Source organism: Erythrolamprus reginae, chromosome 10 (genome assembly GCF_031021105.1).
Source record: "Erythrolamprus reginae isolate rEryReg1 chromosome 10, rEryReg1.hap1, whole genome shotgun sequence".
NCBI classification, from domain to species: Eukaryota; Metazoa; Chordata; class Lepidosauria; order Squamata; family Dipsadidae; genus Erythrolamprus; species Erythrolamprus reginae.
Window position 1 is genome coordinate 21781548 of NC_091959.1, and position 17996 is coordinate 21799543.

The 17996-nt window shown below is 41.0% G+C and overlaps 1 long non-coding RNA gene across 2 annotated transcripts in view; it reads left to right on the forward strand.

The window, feature by feature from the left end:
* Nucleotides 1-9426, forward strand: part of LOC139173155 (uncharacterized) — a 205717-nt gene extending 196291 nt beyond the window's left edge. For both annotated transcript variants that reach the window (XR_011559992.1, XR_011559991.1), the window contains exon 4: nucleotides 9312-9426. This is a non-coding gene — a long non-coding RNA (uncharacterized lncRNA). The remainder of the gene's footprint in view (nucleotides 1-9311) is intronic.
* Nucleotides 9427-17996: the final 8570 nt, after the last annotated feature.

The following is a 17996-nucleotide window of genomic DNA, read 5'->3' on the forward strand; positions in this document are numbered from 1 at the left end:
TAATAACTGACACCTTGAATTGTGTTCGGAGACCGACTGGCAACCAATGCATCTCGTGTAAAGGTGGAGTAATATGGGCATACCTTGGTACACCAGTTATTGCATGTGTCACTGCATTTTACCCCAGCTGAAGTCTCCGAACCCTCTTCAAGAGTAGCCCCATGTAGAATTTCCCCCCACTTGCTGAACTGGAAGTGACCCAGGTCTGCCACGTCTCTGAACAGGCTCACTTGGCGGCACCATAGGTGCATGTGCAGAAGCAAAAAACCGCATCAAACACGCATGATTTTGCTACCTGCCCAGGTGCAGTAGCATAATTGCACTGGACTCCGCTAACACTCAGAGCCACGGAGGCAAGCACATGTCAGCGTTCCAACTTAGCAGCACCACCTCTGGCACTACCTTAACAAAAGACCGAAAGTTGGTCTCATAATATTCATGATCTGCACTGATTGATTCATTGGGTATTTGCCATCAATTCATTTTCAGCTCATAGCCACCACATAGATTTTCTTTAGGGTGATCTATTCTTAACCTGGTCTTTCAAGTCTTCTAATAGTAGTAATTGAGACTACCCACCTCTTAAGGCTTTCAATTGCTGGATATGTTTAATTATTATCTATTTATTTTGTCAAGCGTGTGTATGATTACAAGGTATAAACATGATTGTGAATACATAAGATGGATAAGCATTGTTATGAGTACATGAGATGGTTATGAATACATGTAGGACAGAGATGGTAGGCACAATAGTGCGCTTATGCATGCCCCTTGCAGTCCTCTTAGGAATGGGATGAGGTCAACGGTAGACAATCTAAGATTAAAGTTTTGGGGGTTGAGAAAAAAACCCCCACAGTCAGGTAATGTATTCCAGGCATTGACCACCCTGTTGCTGAAGTCATGTTTTTTGCAATCAAGTTTGGAGCAATATACATTAGGTTTGTATCTGTTGTGTGCTCATTTATTGTGGTTGAAGCCAAAGTAGTCATTGACAGGTAGGACATGGTAGCTATTTCCGGTCACAATTCAAAGTGTTGGTTATGACCTATGAAGCCCTACATGGCATTGGACCAGGATACCTGCGAGACCGCCTTCTGCCGCACGAATCCCAGCAACCGGTTAGGTCCCACAGAGTTGGCCTTCTCTGGGTCCCGTCGACTAAACGATGTCGTCTGGCGGGACCCAGGGGAAGAGCCTTCTCTGTGGTGGCTCCAAACCTCTGGAACCAGCTCCCCCCAGAGATTAGGATTGCCCCCACCCTCCTTGCCTTTCGTAAACTCCTTAAAACCCACCTCTGCCGTCAGGCATGAGGGAATTGAAACATCTCCCCCTTGCCCATGTAGTTTTTGTATGATTCGATTGTGTGCTTGTTTTTTACATATTGGGGTTTCTTTTTTGGATTTTTTAACCTAAAACTGTAATTTATATTGCTAAATATTAGATTTGTTACTAAGTACTGGTTTGTTGGTTTGTTTTTTACCATTGTTGTGAACCGCCCCGAGTCTGCGGAGAGGAGCGGCATATAAATCCAATAAATCTAATCTAATCTAATCTAATCTAATCTAATCTAGTCTAGTCTAGTCTAGTCTAGTCTAGTCTAGTCTAGTCTAGTCTAGTCTAGTCTAGTCTAGTCCAGTCCAGTCCAATCCAATCCAATCCAATCCAATCCAATCCAATCCAATCCAATCCAATCCAATCCAATCTAATCTAATCTAATCTAATCTAATCTAATCTAATCTACACTTAGGTCAGATTGAAGGTGGCACAGTTCTAAGTGGCTTCAACTGTGCCCTGAAGGCTTAAATCAGAGTTGTAGTACTCTTCTGTGGGGAAAGTATATTTCTGATAGCTTATTCAATGTTCGAAATAACACTGAAGACCTTTTCTTAAATCATTATGTCAAAAGTCTTTTGTCCCAGACTGCACTATACAGACAAATCAAAGAACTGTCCAAAACCCGAACTCAGATGTAGTAATATCACAGTGCTTCTTCAGTGGTAGCTAGCAAAAGTTGTATTTCCTGACTTAATTGACTCCCATGTGCTTCCATATACACTTTTAACCAGAAACTGATGAAAAATTTTCCTTTGCAGTTTTAGCTATGTGTTCAGACCATGTGCCTTCAAGGCAGTCTTAACTTCTGGTGGTTAGATTGGAAAGACTTCTGAGAACACCCCAGGCAGGCAAGAAAACTAACAAAGGATCAGTGAACAAATCAACCCAGAATTGTCACTTGAGGCACAAATGACCAGGTTTAAATTATCCTATTTTGAGCACATTGTGCATCATACTCTTTTTTTAAGAAACAACATTTCTGTGAATCTGTTTACAAATATATGAAACTTGGCATCCTCTGTGGCTTGCTCAGACATTGGCGTACTTGAGTCTAGTGTGATAAAACCTATAAAATGATAATATAAATGCAAAAAAGGTATAGATGTAAGTCGCATGGATTTCCACTTAAAGAAATTTATATGTTTGATTAACTCACATAAAAATTAATGGGACTTTAAAATGTTTAGCTTTCTCTCTTTCCCACTGTCCCCAAAGGAAGGGTCTTGAGAAAGGGAGGGGCACTTGGAAAGAAATACAATTTAAAGTTAATATTCATTAGCAAAGCTGCTAGTTCTGGGTAATTGATTCTCAGCTCCAGATGTTACTATTTGAACGGAAAGCTATAGAGAAATGTTTAATTTATTGGTATCTTGATCATTTAAAAAATGTTTTGTCCTAAGATCATAAAATCCAAAACAGACAAGCAGAAAGGATTTTCTCTCATTTCCATGCTAACTTTATTTTATTGCTCTTTTCAAAATAAACTTTAAAGAAGTCTATGTTCAGCAAAGTGGCATTCACGGAGAACTTTAATTCTCTAATGTCACTTTTTTACTACTTGTAGGTGATATTTAAACGATGTTACAGTCATTGGCTAAAATTCATGCTACTACTTCTTGAGCTCATTTAAAGGTATACTTCAAATGAATTGGCTGCTTAAAGAATGCTCTTTGGAAAGATGGATGTAATATACCAGAAGGATACAGAATTCAATTTAGAACAAATTGGAATTCAACAAAGTGTCTTATTGAATATCCATAACTTTTTTACCTTGCATCATTTTCTAGTCAGTTCTTGTTGCAATATTTAAAACTGTGGTCTGTATTTTTGATCAATTTTTATCAATTTGAAATTAAGCTATAGTCCATAACAACATCAGCTAAAAATAGGATTTTAAGTGAATTGAACTGCAGATCATCTGGAAGACAAATTAAAATATTTGTGGTTAGATCCATGGTAGATGTGAATGATAGCCAAGACTAAGGTCAGCTATTGTTTATGAGGAGATATTTGTGCTGGGAACAAAGGAAGATAGCCACCACACTGTAAAAAGAAAATATGAGAAAGCTAACTGATTTATTTTATCTTTCTTTAGATGTTACTTGGAGCATGCTGGGTTTTTAAAGGATGGAGGATTTTGTCTCCAACATTTCTTGGAATAACTGAGTGTACTTGGATGGTCACATATCCATTCCAGGAAGTATTAAGAAAACAAGTCTATAATCTTGTAAAAGCCCCAATACAGTGTAGGCTTGCTGAACCTCTTTTGAAAAATTAAAAGGACATAGCAAATCTTCCTTGCTTCCTTCTCTTTCCCACCTCCCTCCCTCCTCCTCCTCCTCCTCAATATTCTTTCTTTCCATCCATCTATCCATCCATCTCTCTCCTTCCTTCCTTCCTTCTTTCTGCCTCCCTCTCCTTCCTTCCTTCTCTTTCCCTTCTCCCTCCCTCCTCTTCCTCCTCTATAGTCTTTCTTTCCATCCATATATACATCCATCTCTCTCCTTCCTTCCTTCTCTTTCCCATCTCCCTCCCCCTTCGCCTCATCTATATTCTTTCTTTCCATCCATCTCTCTCCTTCCTTCCTTCTTTCTGCCTTCCTCTCCTTCCTTCTCTTTCCCATCTCCCTCCTCCTCCCCTCCCTCCCTCCCTCTTTCCTTCCTCCCTCCTTCTTTCCTTCCTTCCTTCTTTCTTTCTTTCTTTCCTTCTTTCCTTCTTTCCTTCTTTCCTTCTTCCCTTCCTTCCTTCCTTCCTTCCTCAGACACATCATAAAACAGATTGATCATTCATGCTTGGGAAAAATTAAAAAGGTCTTCACTTAGGGCTGAAAGACTACATTGAACACAGCAATAGAGGGAAAGATTCCTCAACTGGGGGATGGCTGCCATTGCTGAAGCCCTTTCCTTGTCAGGTCTGGCTTTCTTTCAGAGACACACATGAAAAAAGGACTTAGATGAAGCTTTTAAGATCTGGAGCATGTTAAATGTACTGTAGGAAAAGAAATTTGTCCATGAAAGAAGAGCTCCGCGCTGCTTTAAAGGTTGATGCCGCTTGCAGAAACGAACTAACGCTGAAAGACAAATCATAGCATGTAATCACGCTGGTTAATACCAGAAAGTTGTGCAGCTGTCTTATTTGCAATCACCCCGATATATCTTTGGGGCCTGAGTTGTTATAATCCTGCTTCAGACTCTGTCATAAAACAAGGCTGAAGAAAAGCTCCGCTTTGCAGGGAGCAACAATGTTATGCTCCGATAAGCATTGACTGTAGTGAGGTGGAAGCTCCCTCCAGCGCACATTCTTCATAGGTTCCAGACAGTCCAAGAAGCATCATCTGCCAGCATATGTTCCAAGAATAACTAATTGTTCAATGTAACAGCAGGTTCCTTATTACAGAAATTGATTTCGCAGTTTGGTTACGGTGCTGCGCGTGTGCGTATGCCCCCCACCAACATCCATGGAGATGTTTCAGCTTTGTTTAACCACACGGAAGCCTATTTAGTTTGCCTTGTCAAATGCTGGAACATAAGCTTGGAGGAGGAGGGAGGCTCGCCTGTGGCAAAACATTTTATTGTTCTGCAAATATATACAGGAGGAGCCGTTCCCGCTAGTCCTTGAAGAAATTTTGAGCTTGGCGTGCGGATTTCTAATTTCCTGGTTCAGAAGGAAATCACAGGTAGGCGTAAGGGAGGGATTTTTTTTTTTTTAAAAAATTGAATTCATTTTTTAAGCTTGATTTGAACTCCCTGGAATAATATGTAGATTGGAGAAGAATTTGTCTTTTGAAGGCCTTTCCTCCCATCCTCAATAACTTTGTGATATGGCTGACAATGCAAACATTGCATACAAAGAGAAAGTTGCATACAGAAATAATATAATAGAGGAAACTCTGTACAAAATATGGATTGCAAATTAGGGATTGCAAAAATATTTGTGCGCATTTTGTAAAAAAGTAAACAAATGCAGATTGACGTGGAAATTGCTTATGTATCTTTATGGGAATATGAATAAGATCAAAGGGACATGATGCGCTAGAAATAAATTGATTCATTAATCCATTATTTTTGGGGTAGGGTAGAATTAGTGTAGAATTAGGATAGGATGGGATGGGAGGGGAGGGGAGGGGAGAGGAGAGGAGAGGAGAGGAGAGGAGAGGAGAGGAGAGGAGAGGAGAGGAGAGGAGAGAAGAGAAGAGAAGAGAAGAGAAGAGAAGAGAAAGCTGGAAGGGACCTTGGAGTTCTTTTGGTCTTTCTCCAACAAGATATTTCTTCAAGATCTCCATATATTGGGCCAATTGACCAAATCTACATACTTGGGATCTTCACTTGTGTGAACATTTTCCCCAATTAAATTGCATGTATTCTTTTCTTCAACATTCCTATTTTTCTCACATGGGGCTGTCAACTTTGGACTCATCTTCAGTCAACTAAGCAGGGCATGACCAAGTTAGTATTTAAAAGGGCACCCCACAATTGTCAGGTTCACAATTGTCAACATCCCAGAATGCAGTCTTCGGGTAACTTTACCCGGATCCTTGAAAATCTTCATCAACAAATTACAACACATATTGTGCAAGAAACACCCGAGTTTGGTTTGAGAGGTGTTGATACATTCCAATGACTCCGTGTCTAACTAACTTGCTCTAACTGATGTAGCTGCTTGAATGATCAGCAAATTGCCTCAAACCTACAAGACAATTAGCCATTACTCAACTTTCGGACAACTTCACTAGGTTGACTGAGAATCTTTATCTGCATAATACAGAATGCAATGACCTACCACGTTCGTACTGTTACTAAGAAAACACCAAAGATAAATATGTCTATGTAGTCACCAGGCTTCAACTTGAGAGAGGCTGAAAATGGGATGCTGACCAGCAGATAAATGTATAGCAGATTCCAGTATCACCATTATTTGCAGTAATTTATCCAGGTATGTTAGTCCCCAAAAACAATTCTTAGAAAACAGGTATACAAGTGCCTGCAAGGCTGGATTTTATTTAGAAACATTGACTTCTGAAACTTCCATAGTTTTGAACAAAAGCAATGAAGGCACCATCATGCTCTGTCTCTTTCAGAAATGTATGCAATAACATGATGCATGTGCAAAAAGAGGGTTGGACTTGTAATTTGATGCTGCTTTGGTCAGAGTTTCTATTTGACAGAATAACAGGGTATTGAAGATCTTTAATCCAACCCTCTGCTTAAGCAGGAAACCTATACCAGTGACGGCAAACCTATGGCACAGGTGCCACAGGTGGCATGTGGAGCCATGTCTTCTGGCACCCAAGCTGTCACCCTAGCTCAGCTCCAACGTGCATGTGTATGCTTGCCAGATGATTTTTGGCTTACACAGAGGCTCTGGGAGGGTGTTTTTGGCTTCCAGAGAGCCTCCCCGAGTTTGCGGAAAGGGGCGGCATATAAATCCAATAAACCTAAACCTAAACCTAAACCTCCAGGGGGATAGGTGAGGGTGGTTTTACCCTCCCCCAACACCAGGGAAGTCTTTGCAGCCTGGGGAGGGCGAAACACGAGCCTACTGGGCCCACCAGAAGTTGGGAAACAGACCACTTCCAGTCTCTAGATGGGCTCCGGGAGCTGTTTTCATCCTCCCGGGGCATTGAATTATTGGTGCGGGCACTTGTGCATGCACAATAGTGTGTACACATGCTCTTTCGGCACCCAAGGAAAAAAAGGTTCGCCATCACTGCCCTAAACCATTTCAGACAAACCATTATCCAATCTCTTCTTAAAAACACCCAGTGTTGGAGCATCCACAACCACTAGAGGCAAATTGTTCCACTGATTAAGTGTTTTAATTAGACCTGCCCTGTGGATGCCACTATTTGGAAGGATGTCCAAGGGAAAAGACAGTGGGAAGATAAGATAGGCTACATTCATCAGACCTATTCTAGAATATAGCTCACCTGTGTGGAATCCACACTGCATATCAGATATTAATACAATCGAAGGAGTCCAGAAACACTTCACAAGAAGAATCCTTCACAACAAATTACCCTACTCCTCCAGTCTTCAAATACTAAATCTAGAAAATTTACAACTACGTCGTCTCCGAATTGATTTAACTGTTGTTCATAAAATCATATATCATAATGTACTCCCTGTCAGTGACTACTTCACCTTTAACAACAACAACACAAGAGCATGTAATAGATACAAACTGAATGTAAATTGCTCCAAACTTGACTGCAGAAAATACGATTTCAGCAATAGAGTGGTCACTGCCTGGAACTCATTATCTGACTCTGTTGTTGCCTCCCCCAACCCCAAAATCTTCAACCTTACATTATCAACAATTGACCTCTCCCCTTTTCTAAGAGGTCTGTAAGGGGCGTGCATAAGTGTACCTTTGTGACTACCGTACCTGACCTATTGTCTTATTATCCTTTCTATTACTACGTTCTACTTATGTTATGTTATGTTATGTTAGGTTAGGTTAGGTTAGGTTAGGTTAGGTTAATATGTACTATAATACTATACTTGTTTGATAAATAAATAAATAAATAAATAAATAAATTTTAAAAAATAAGAGCATCCTGTTGGTAGCCTCACTACTTTGTCTTTATTTTATTTAGTTTGTCAAACATGTATGAGATAACAGGCATACGTTTAAACATGGGCATGAGCACAGGAAATCAGTAGGCATGATGCACACCCCTTACAGACCTCTATGTTGAGTTTGCACCTACAGTGGTACCTCTACTTACGAACTTAATTCATTCCATGACCAGGTTCTTAAGTAGAAAGGTTTGTAAGAAGAAGCAATTTTTCCCATAGGAATCAATGTAAAAGCAAATAATGTGTGTGATCGGGAAAACCACAGGGAGGGTGGAGGCCCTGTTTCCTCCCAGGAGATTCCTAGAGAGGCCCCACGGAGGCTTCTCCCTGCCTTTTCCGGTTACAGTTTCATAGGCTCGGGTTTGTAAGTGGAAAATGGTTCTGGAGAAGAGGCAAAAAAATCTTGAACACCTGGTTTTTATCTAGAAAAGTTCGTAAGAAGAGACATTCTTAGGTAGAAGTACCACTGTATTAATATCCTCATGGATTACCAAAACTGGCAAGCTTTCCCCAAGACAAGCATTGCTTCCATCTTGCCAAAGTAACCACAAGGGTTAACTCTCCCTTGCAACACAAGATCTAATGTATTAGAACCGAGATGCCCAAATAATGAGAAGGAGCAATGTGATTTCCCTGCCAAGGAAAAAAAAATGCAAAAGCAAAATTCTGGGCTGAAATGTCACACTTTGGGAATGTGAACAAGGTCTCTGTGATGCCTCGTGCAAACCAAGTGGCTTTTCTCTTTCTGTTATGGCTGGTTTGTTTGTATTTATCTGAGCAGTATTTTAATGAGAAGACAACAATCTGAGCAAGATGCTGATAGCTTTTCTCCTTTTTTTCCTTCCTCCCCCGCCTTTCCACCCCTCCCTCCCTGGTTCTGAAAAAGGAGCAGGTCTTGCTTTGCAGAACACAGCTTGGCATTATTTACATCATTGTGGAAGCAGATTAAATTTCATCTCCTTTGCAAAAATTTCTTTTAAAAAAAAAGCTGCAGATGGTGAAACACGTTTAGATTATCATTGAAGCGGCCATTAATTATGGTGAGATAGTCCATCCGTCTGCCTCCATTAAGCCTAATGGGATCTGAATCAAGTTGAAGACATTGTGCACTGCCATAGCACATGAGATGCCAAAAGCCATACGTTTATGCACAGGGATCTCTCTCTCTCTCTCTCTCCGCTATGTATGTGTGTGTGTGTTGATGAAAAAAAAAAAGGAATATATAAACATTCCCTATTCTAGGCTCCAGACTTTCAGGGCTTTTGCTCTGTTGTTAGGTGGAGGTTTTGGGGGAAGTGAATGATGTGTGTTTTGGCAATAACAGAAGAGGGCTCAGCCAAAAGATTTTTCTGGTGACATCTTGTGGTGCTTTTTCTTTCTTTCTTGTTTTTAATTCAGAAAATGCATCAAGGGGCCTTCTACTCTATGACATCATTATTGGAGAATACTTGCATTCATTATAAGCAGGAGTGGTGTTTGCCAGCCATCCCTCTCTTGGGGTCTGTAGACTGAAGATTTTGTGGGGTGAGTACGCAGCCATCTACTATGATGCTTTTACAAAGTTGGTAGCTGGGCACTGCTGCTGTGTCACTCCAGAAGACCGTAGTACAATTTTCTTGATATCGAATTGATTCTTTAGAACATAAAACATACAGTTAGAACAATAGAGTTGGAAGGGACCTTGGAGGTCTTCTAGTCAAACTCTCTGCTTGAGCAGGAGAACCTATATCAGTGATAGAGAACCTATATCTGAAGGCATACGAGCCGTTGCCCTATGTCAACTCCAGGGCACAGGTGTGCCCTGGAGGATGTGGGGGAGGACATTTTTGCCTTCCCCGGGCTTCAGGAAAGCCCCCTGAAGCCTGGGGACAGCGAAAAACAGCCTAACAGCCTAAGCAGAAGTTCATTTCTGAAAAATGACCTCCTGTTGCCCTCTGGAAGGCTGAAAATCAGATGGAATCGTTTTTTTGCCATCCACAAGTTCCGGAGGCTTCAGTGATCCCTGTGCAGAAGCACGGGGGGCCAGCACAGGGGGTTGTGCATGCACGCATGGGTAGAGGGCATTGCATTATGGGTGTGGGCACACATATGCATGCACACGTACCCTTATCTCCGACTCCAAAGGCATCTGATAACTGACAGATGGCCCTGGCCCCATCTCTGCCTCTGATGCAGAACATTGGTCAAAGCCTTCCCCAGACTCCAGGACTGGCCCATGTGCCTCCCCAGCCTCCTCACTCTCTGAATCTACTCCCAGCTCAGCTGGATGCTGGCAGACCACAACAATATGAACAACCACTATTGTTATAGACAGGTGGCACACGGAGCCGTTATTGTTATTGTTATTTATTAGATTTGTATGCTGCCCCTATCTGCAGACTCGGGACGGCTCACAACAGTAATAACAACAGTATATTAAAACAACAAATCTAATATTAAAAATTATCTAAAAATCCATCATGTAAAAATAATACAACACAAGCACACCATACATAAACTATATAAGCCCAGGGGAGATGTCTCAATTCCCCCATGCCTGGCGATATAGGTGGGTCTTGAGCAATTTACGAAAGGCCAGTAGGGTGGGGGCAGTTCTGATCTCTGGGGGGAGTTGGTTCCAGAGGGACGGGGCCACCACAGAGAAGGCTCTTCCCCTGGGGCCTGCCAGATGACATTGTTTAGTCGATGGGACCTGGAGAAGGCCAACTCTGTGGGACCTTATTGGCCGCTGGGATTCATGCGGCAGTGGACGATCCCGGAGATATTCTGGTCTGATGCCATGAAGGCCATATCTGCTGTCATGCGAGCCGTTGCCCTAGCTCAGCTCCAGTGTGCATGTGTGTGCCAGCCAGCTGATTTTTGGATTGCACAGAGGCTCTGGGAGGGCGTTTTTGGCCTCCAGGGAGCCTCCAGGGGGACTGGGCATTTTTACCCTCTTTTGGCTCCAGGGAAGCCTTTGGAGCCTGGGGAGGGCGAAACACAAGCCTAGTAGGCCCACCAGAACTTGGGAAACAGGCCGTTTCCAGCCTCCGGAGGGACTCCAGCGGGTGGGGGAAGCTGTTTTCGTCCTCCTCGTGCATTGAATTATGGGTATGGGGACTCACACAAGCACAATAGCGCATGCACATATTCTTTCAGCACGTGAGGGGAAAAAAGTTTGCCATCACTGCTGTAGATAATAGTGTACAGGAAGTCTCTTTTGAATGCTTGGAGAGACACCATTATTTCAGGTAGTTTAATGGCAAAAAGACCCTTTGGGAGGGTGGATTTGGACTTATGACTGTATGATTCATTTAACAACTGCCATAAAAATGATGAAAAAGTTGACTTTGGTCATGTGACGCTTCGACTTATGATAGCAATGATTCATGAATAGAATTCTGGACCCAACTCTGGTTGTAAGTCAAAGACTATCTGTAACATCAGTAGCTTACCTGAGCTGCTCTCTTACCTTTAACTTACAAGGCAGAGATATAATGCTTTCAAAAAGAAGGATGATGGAGTTTGCTCTTCCCCACTGAGCTCAGCTTGTCCTCAAAGATAAAATGCTCTGCAAGATGTACCAAACATGAATTGTTACTGAGTCATCCACCTTGTGGAAAGAAACAGCCTACTTCACTGTGATTTATTTTGTAAGACTTATTTACAGGTCCCCCCCCATCCTCTTCCTCTGTTATCATCACCTTTATTTCCGTGAAAGCAATGATTTGATAAAGATAGGGAAAAAGAAAAGATTAATGGGATATAGACTCCATAAAAAGACTCCAAGATTTACAAAAGTAAGAGTCTTTCCTGCGGATGAGCACTTCCTATTCCCAAGAAAATATTGATGTGTTTTCCTTCTCCTTGAAGAAAACATCTCTATTTTTTAAAAAAAAGTTTTCGAGAGTTGTTGCATGAGTTCTACATATGATATATATTACCATTTATTTGTTATGGTTGTTCTCAGCTGCTTTCCATTGCATTTTACCATTATTACAGATACATTTACAAACCAATCTCATTATGTTGTATCACCTGCAAAGTCATGGAAGCAATCATAAACCAATCTATTACCTTCCACCTAGAAACTAACAGCTTACTCTCTAACAAACAATTTGGCTTCAGGAAAAAATAACCTGTAATCTGCAGGATAGGTAGGTAGGCAGGTAGGTAGGTAGGCAGGCAGGCAGACAGACAGACAGACAGACAGATCGGTAGGTAAGTAGGTAGGTAGGTAGGTAGATGGGTAGATGGGTAAATAGGTAGATTATAGGTAGGTAGGTTTTCAATTATTAGCTAGAGCCATGTGTAGCTAGATCAAAGCTCTGTACCAAATTGTTCCTTATTGAAAATATTGATCAGCTTTCAGTTTGACCACCTGATGGGAAACGGTGATTACCCAGCGCTAATAGCTCTTTAGCCCTAACATCTCACTTGCCAAAAGAAGCAGAAGCCATTTTTAGTAAAAACGGCAGTTTGAAGCAAATCAATGGCTCATATTCCCTCTGGCCTCAGAAAAGAAACATTTTAAAACAGAACATAGAAACAAGCGTGGCAATTTATGATGGTGACTTGAGAATGCAGCTCTTTTATCTAACATTCATCCGCAGTTAAAGAAATGAATTCTTCTGTGCTTGAAGGACGCTCCTCATTGTAATGAAAATGGCTCGGGAAGTCCCAAATATTCTGTGACCATGTTACGGATGAGCTTTATTGGTTTTAAATCCCATTCTGTAATGAGATCATTTTATCCATCGCTGCTCTCTACCACGGAAAACGCTCTTTCTGTCCAAAATAAAAGCACCAAGGCCATTCTAATTTGGGTGACAGCTGTCCCAAATTTAACTGTAACTGTGCCCCAAATTAAACTTATAGTGGTGACATTCAGAGGAAATCAAAATGGCATTTGGGTCACTCATTAGAATTCTTGCTTGGGGTGTTTTCTCCAAGGCCAAGAATGGGCAACATCCCATCAAAGCAAAGAGGGTTGAAGTAGGAAAATATGGATGCAGAAGACAGCCAGAAGTCCTCCTCACCTTTACAATCCAAGAACAGAACAGAATAACAGAATGGGATGCAACCTTGTGGGTCTTCTAGTCCGATCCTCTGCTCAGGCAGGAAGGCCTATATCAGAAGGTGGGATGCTCCAACACCAGCCGGGGGTTACACTTACCGGCCGCTACTGGTAAGCTCTCCGCGACCACCGTGGATGCACGAATGCTCATTGGCGTGAAATTTGGCTTCTGCACATGCAGAAGGATGGGGGTGGTACGAATCTCTGGAGGGAGTTGATTCCAAAGAGGCAGGGCTGCCACGGAGAAGGCTCTTCCCCTAGGTCCCGCCAGCCGGCATTGCTTAGTTGACAGGACCTGGAGAATATGTTAAAGGTTTAAATAAGGTCCAGGAGGGAAATGTTTTTTAATAGGAAAGTGAACACAAGAACAAGGGGCCACAATCTGAGGTTAGTTGGGGGGAAAGATCAGAAGCAACGTGAGGAAATATTATTTTACTGAAAGAGTAGTAGATGCTTGGAACAAACCTCCAGCAGACGTGGCTGGTAAATCCACAGTAACTGAATTTAAACATGCCTGGGATAAACATATATCCATCCTAGGATAAAATACAGGAAATAGTATAAGGGCAGACTAGATGGACCATGAGGTCTTTTTCTGCTGTCAGTCTTCTATGTTTCTATGTAAGGCTAACTCTGTGGGACCTGACCAGCTGTTGGGATACATGAGGCAGGATATGGTCCCGTAAGTAACCTGTCCTAAGCCATGTAGGGCTTTATAGGTCATAACCAACACTTTGAATTGAGTTCGGAGACCAATCGGCAACCAATGCAGGTCTCAGGAAGAATCTCTTCTGACATGTTTGCAATACTCTCCTCCTTTTTGTGAGCTTCAGCTATCTCTTATCTGACTGTTGCCTGGTCTGTGGCTCTTTCTTCTGTTTCCCAAAGCCATTCCCACATACCATTGCAAAACGCTTGTAGATATTAGCAGATCAATGTTCTTCTATCTGCTATTTTAAGCAATATGCCAACGCACCTATAGATACACACCTGGAGAGTGCTACAAAAGAGGAATCTGTGTGTCTGTGTGTGTTTGTATTAGCTCCTCTTTTCTATTTATTCTATCAGTCTCCATCCATTTTATTTGATAACATCTTTTATTATTAGGCTTATTCTTTGAGTCTGACGGGGGAAAAACATGCCTTTGAAGATTTTGAACTTCCACTCAATACTTCTAATCCAATTTCTTACAGTTCTGTGCTGCTCTTGAAGATGTTTTCTTATTGCTGAAATGGTATAATATTGTCCCCTGCTTTACAGCGGGCTGAACTGCGAATGAATTGAAAATGTGTCCATAATGACACTCTGCTGATCCCAGACCTACAAATGCAAGCTTTCATTCTAGATTATAATGCATTTGTGAAAACAACTTAGGATTTCAAATAAGGCTTTTATGTTATTAGGTACCATAAACATTGTTCTGTTCCTCTTTGTTCCTTTGTGTTTCTTTCTATTTTAGCTGACTTTATGTACAATTTGCCCTAACATATGTACTTGTATGCAAATTCTACAAATATATATATTGGGAGTCACTGGGACTTGAACTTTCAGCCTTTGCTTTGTAAGGCAGATAATTAACCTCTAGGCTACAGTATCCAACCCCTTCAGTTCTGTATATATATATATGCATGCATTAGCATTCTTCAGTCTTGAAAGACCAGGGTATCATGCTCTGGATTCCCCAAAATATATATGTGTGTGTGTTTGTGTGTGTTTTCATAGATTTTGTAGATTTTCACGGATACAGGTATGAAGGTCTTGGCATATTCAGGTTTCTTCCCATGTAAGTTTCAGAGATTCCTGCCAATGTTTCAACAAGGTCCCACTCGCCATCTTCAGGCTGGTGTTTTTGGCTTTGTGCTTGGGCGAACAAAGTGTGATCTCAGCTGCCGTCCCTCTATAAATACTGGTGGGTGGGTGTGGAGTGCTGGCTCAGCTGCTGCAAGCTGTGTTTAAATTTCCTGGTTAGATGGTGGGGTAACACCTTGAATAATTTGTGCAGTTGATGTTTGCAGATTAGGGGTGACATCCTGAGTAGTTGTTGTAGTTGATGCCTGCAGGCTAGTCAGCTGTTTTGTAATGTATATTTGTGGTGTAACATTCTGGGTTTTGGTTTGGCCAGCCCACAAACCTGGAGCCAAACCAAAACCCGGAATATATAACATTGTGTAGATAGATGATAGATTATAGACAGACAGGCAGGCAGGCAGGCAGATAGAGATAGAATAGATAGAATAGATAGATTGGACGGACGGACGGATGGATGAATGATAGGTAGGAAGGTAGGTAGGTAGGTAGGTAGGTAGGTAGATAGATGAAGATAGAAGATAGAAGATAGAAGATAGAAGAGTGAGGGAAGTTACAGAATATATTTGGGAGCAATGCAAACAAACAAACAAACCAAAAGAAATGTTAGAAAAAAGAACTGAGAAGCGTTTATATTAGGAAATGTGCTGTAAAACCAGTGGTGAAAAGTATTTACCTTTCCTACCTGTTCAGAAGTGCATGCTTCACATGTTTTTTCTGCATATGCTCTTAGTCACCAAATACCGTCACCAAGAATCATAAGATACAACAATTTATGGCAGTAATATTCATAGGATACTAAATAAGCAAATTTAAATGAAATCTATAAATGAAAATCTCAAATGTGCTATATGAATCTATCAGCCCCTTCCGTGTGGAAGATAAAGCTTAATAAATGAAAGTTACTGACTTTGTTTGTATAAGATTGTTCTAAAGAAAAACACTAGGATAAAAGCTTTCTTTCAAAATACAATTGAAATGAAATATATATATATATATATATATATATATATATATATATATATATATATATATATATATATATATTCGTAAATTTTCACGGGTATATGTATGTAGATTGTTCTGAGTTCGGGTTTTGCCCTGTGTAATATTTTGCATGTTTATGCGACGTTTCGGCGAAATCACATTCACCATCATGGTGAATGTGATTTCGCCGAAACGTCGCATAAACATGCAAAATATTACACAGGGCAAAACCCGAACTCAGAACAATCTACACACACACACACACACACACACACACACACACACACACACACACACACACATATATATATATATATATATATATATATATATATATATATATATATATATAAAAAAGACTGGCCAAGGAATAGATACTTAATATCTTAAATTGCTGAACATTTAACACGTTTCGTTCCCACGCTGTAGTTGGTAGTGGGTTCACTTGATTTATATTTCTTTTGTGTTGTTGTATTTTTTTTACAAACCTCAATATTCTCTATATTTTGCAAGTTGCAGAGAAGCAACAAGATGATAATATAAACTTGAAAATGTCGGCTTTCCATATATGATTCCTTTAAAAAAAAATACAAAACAATAAAACTGTAAAAGGCTGTCCTAAAGGGTCATTTGTCTTTCGCAAAAATGAATCGAGATGACTTTTCATGGTGGATCTTATTAGCACCTCTAGGAATAAAACAGCCCAATCTACAGTAAATGAAACAGTTAATTCCACTCTCTTTTCCATCCTCATTGATATCATAGAAGCCCTAGAAGAAAGATTAGCAAGTCCTACATCCTAGTCTCCTCTGTATATTTGATGCATCAGAGAACATCTATGAAGCTTAGAAGTTTGTTTGTTTCTTTCTTTGTTGTATTTATATGCTCGACTACTGTAATGCTCTCTACATGGGGCTACCTTTGAAAAGTGTTCGGAAACTTCAGATCGTGCAGAATGCAGCTGCGAGAGCAATCATGGGCTTTCCCAAAAATGCCCATGTAACACCAACACTCCGCAGTCTGCATTGGTTGCCGATCAGTTTCTGGTCACAATTCAAAGTGTTGGTCATCACCTATAAAGCCCTTCATGGCACCGGATCAGGGTATCTATGAGACCGCCTTCTACCGCACAAATCCCAGCGACCGGTTAGGTCCCACAGAGTAGGCCTTCTCCGGGTTCCGTCAACAAAACAATGTTGTTTGGCAGGGCCAAGGGGAAAAGCCTTCTCTGTGGCGGCCCCAGCTCTCTGGAACCAACTCCCCTTGGAGATTAGAACTGCCCCCACCCTCCTCGCCTTTCGTAAGCTCCTTAAAACCCACCTCTGTCATCAGGCATGGGAGATATTCTTTCCCCCTAGGCCTTTACAATTTATGCATGGTATGTTTGTTTGTATGGCTGTTTAGTTTTACAATAAGGGTTTTTTAGTTGTTTTAGTATTGGATTTACATGCTGTTTTTATTACTGTTGTTAGCCGCCCCGAGTCTACGGAGAGGGGTGGCAAATAAATAAATAAATAAATAAATAAACAAACAAACAAACAAACAAACAAACAAATAAATAAATAAACAAACAAACAAATAAGCAGCTCCCTCCAAAACAGACTCAGAGCGGCTAACAGCAGATATAAATACAACAGCAATTTTTAAAAGCAGTTAAAATATAATAATAAAATCAACAATACAATAAAAAACAGTAATGTCATAAAACCCATACATACTTGCAGTCAATCCTAATTCTAGGCCTGCCGGAAAAGCCAGATCTTAACAGCTTTCCAGAAGACCGGTAGGGTGGATCTCAGGGGGCAGTTGATTTCAAAGGGTCGGAGCCACTACAGAGAAGGCCCGAGGCCCTGCCAACCGATGTTGTTTGGTGGATGAGACCTGGAGAAGGCCAACTCTCTGGGCCCTTGCCGGCCACAGCAAGGTGTGAGGGTGGAGGCGGTCCTGTAAATAGACTGGCCCTGAGCCGTTTAGGCCTTTAAAGGTAATAACACCTTGAATTGCGTTCGGAGACCGACTGGCAACCCATACAGCTTGTGTAAAGTAATACGGGCATACCTTGGTACACCCATTATTGCACGCACCACAATAGTTAACACATAGTTCATTTTTATTCTCTGCATTGTTTTCCAGACAAGAAGATAGACTCAGTTTGCACCAGAATTGTCAAAGCTGAATTCCTCAAGCATCCATGATATTTTATTTATTTTTTATTTTAAAAAAAGAAAGAATGA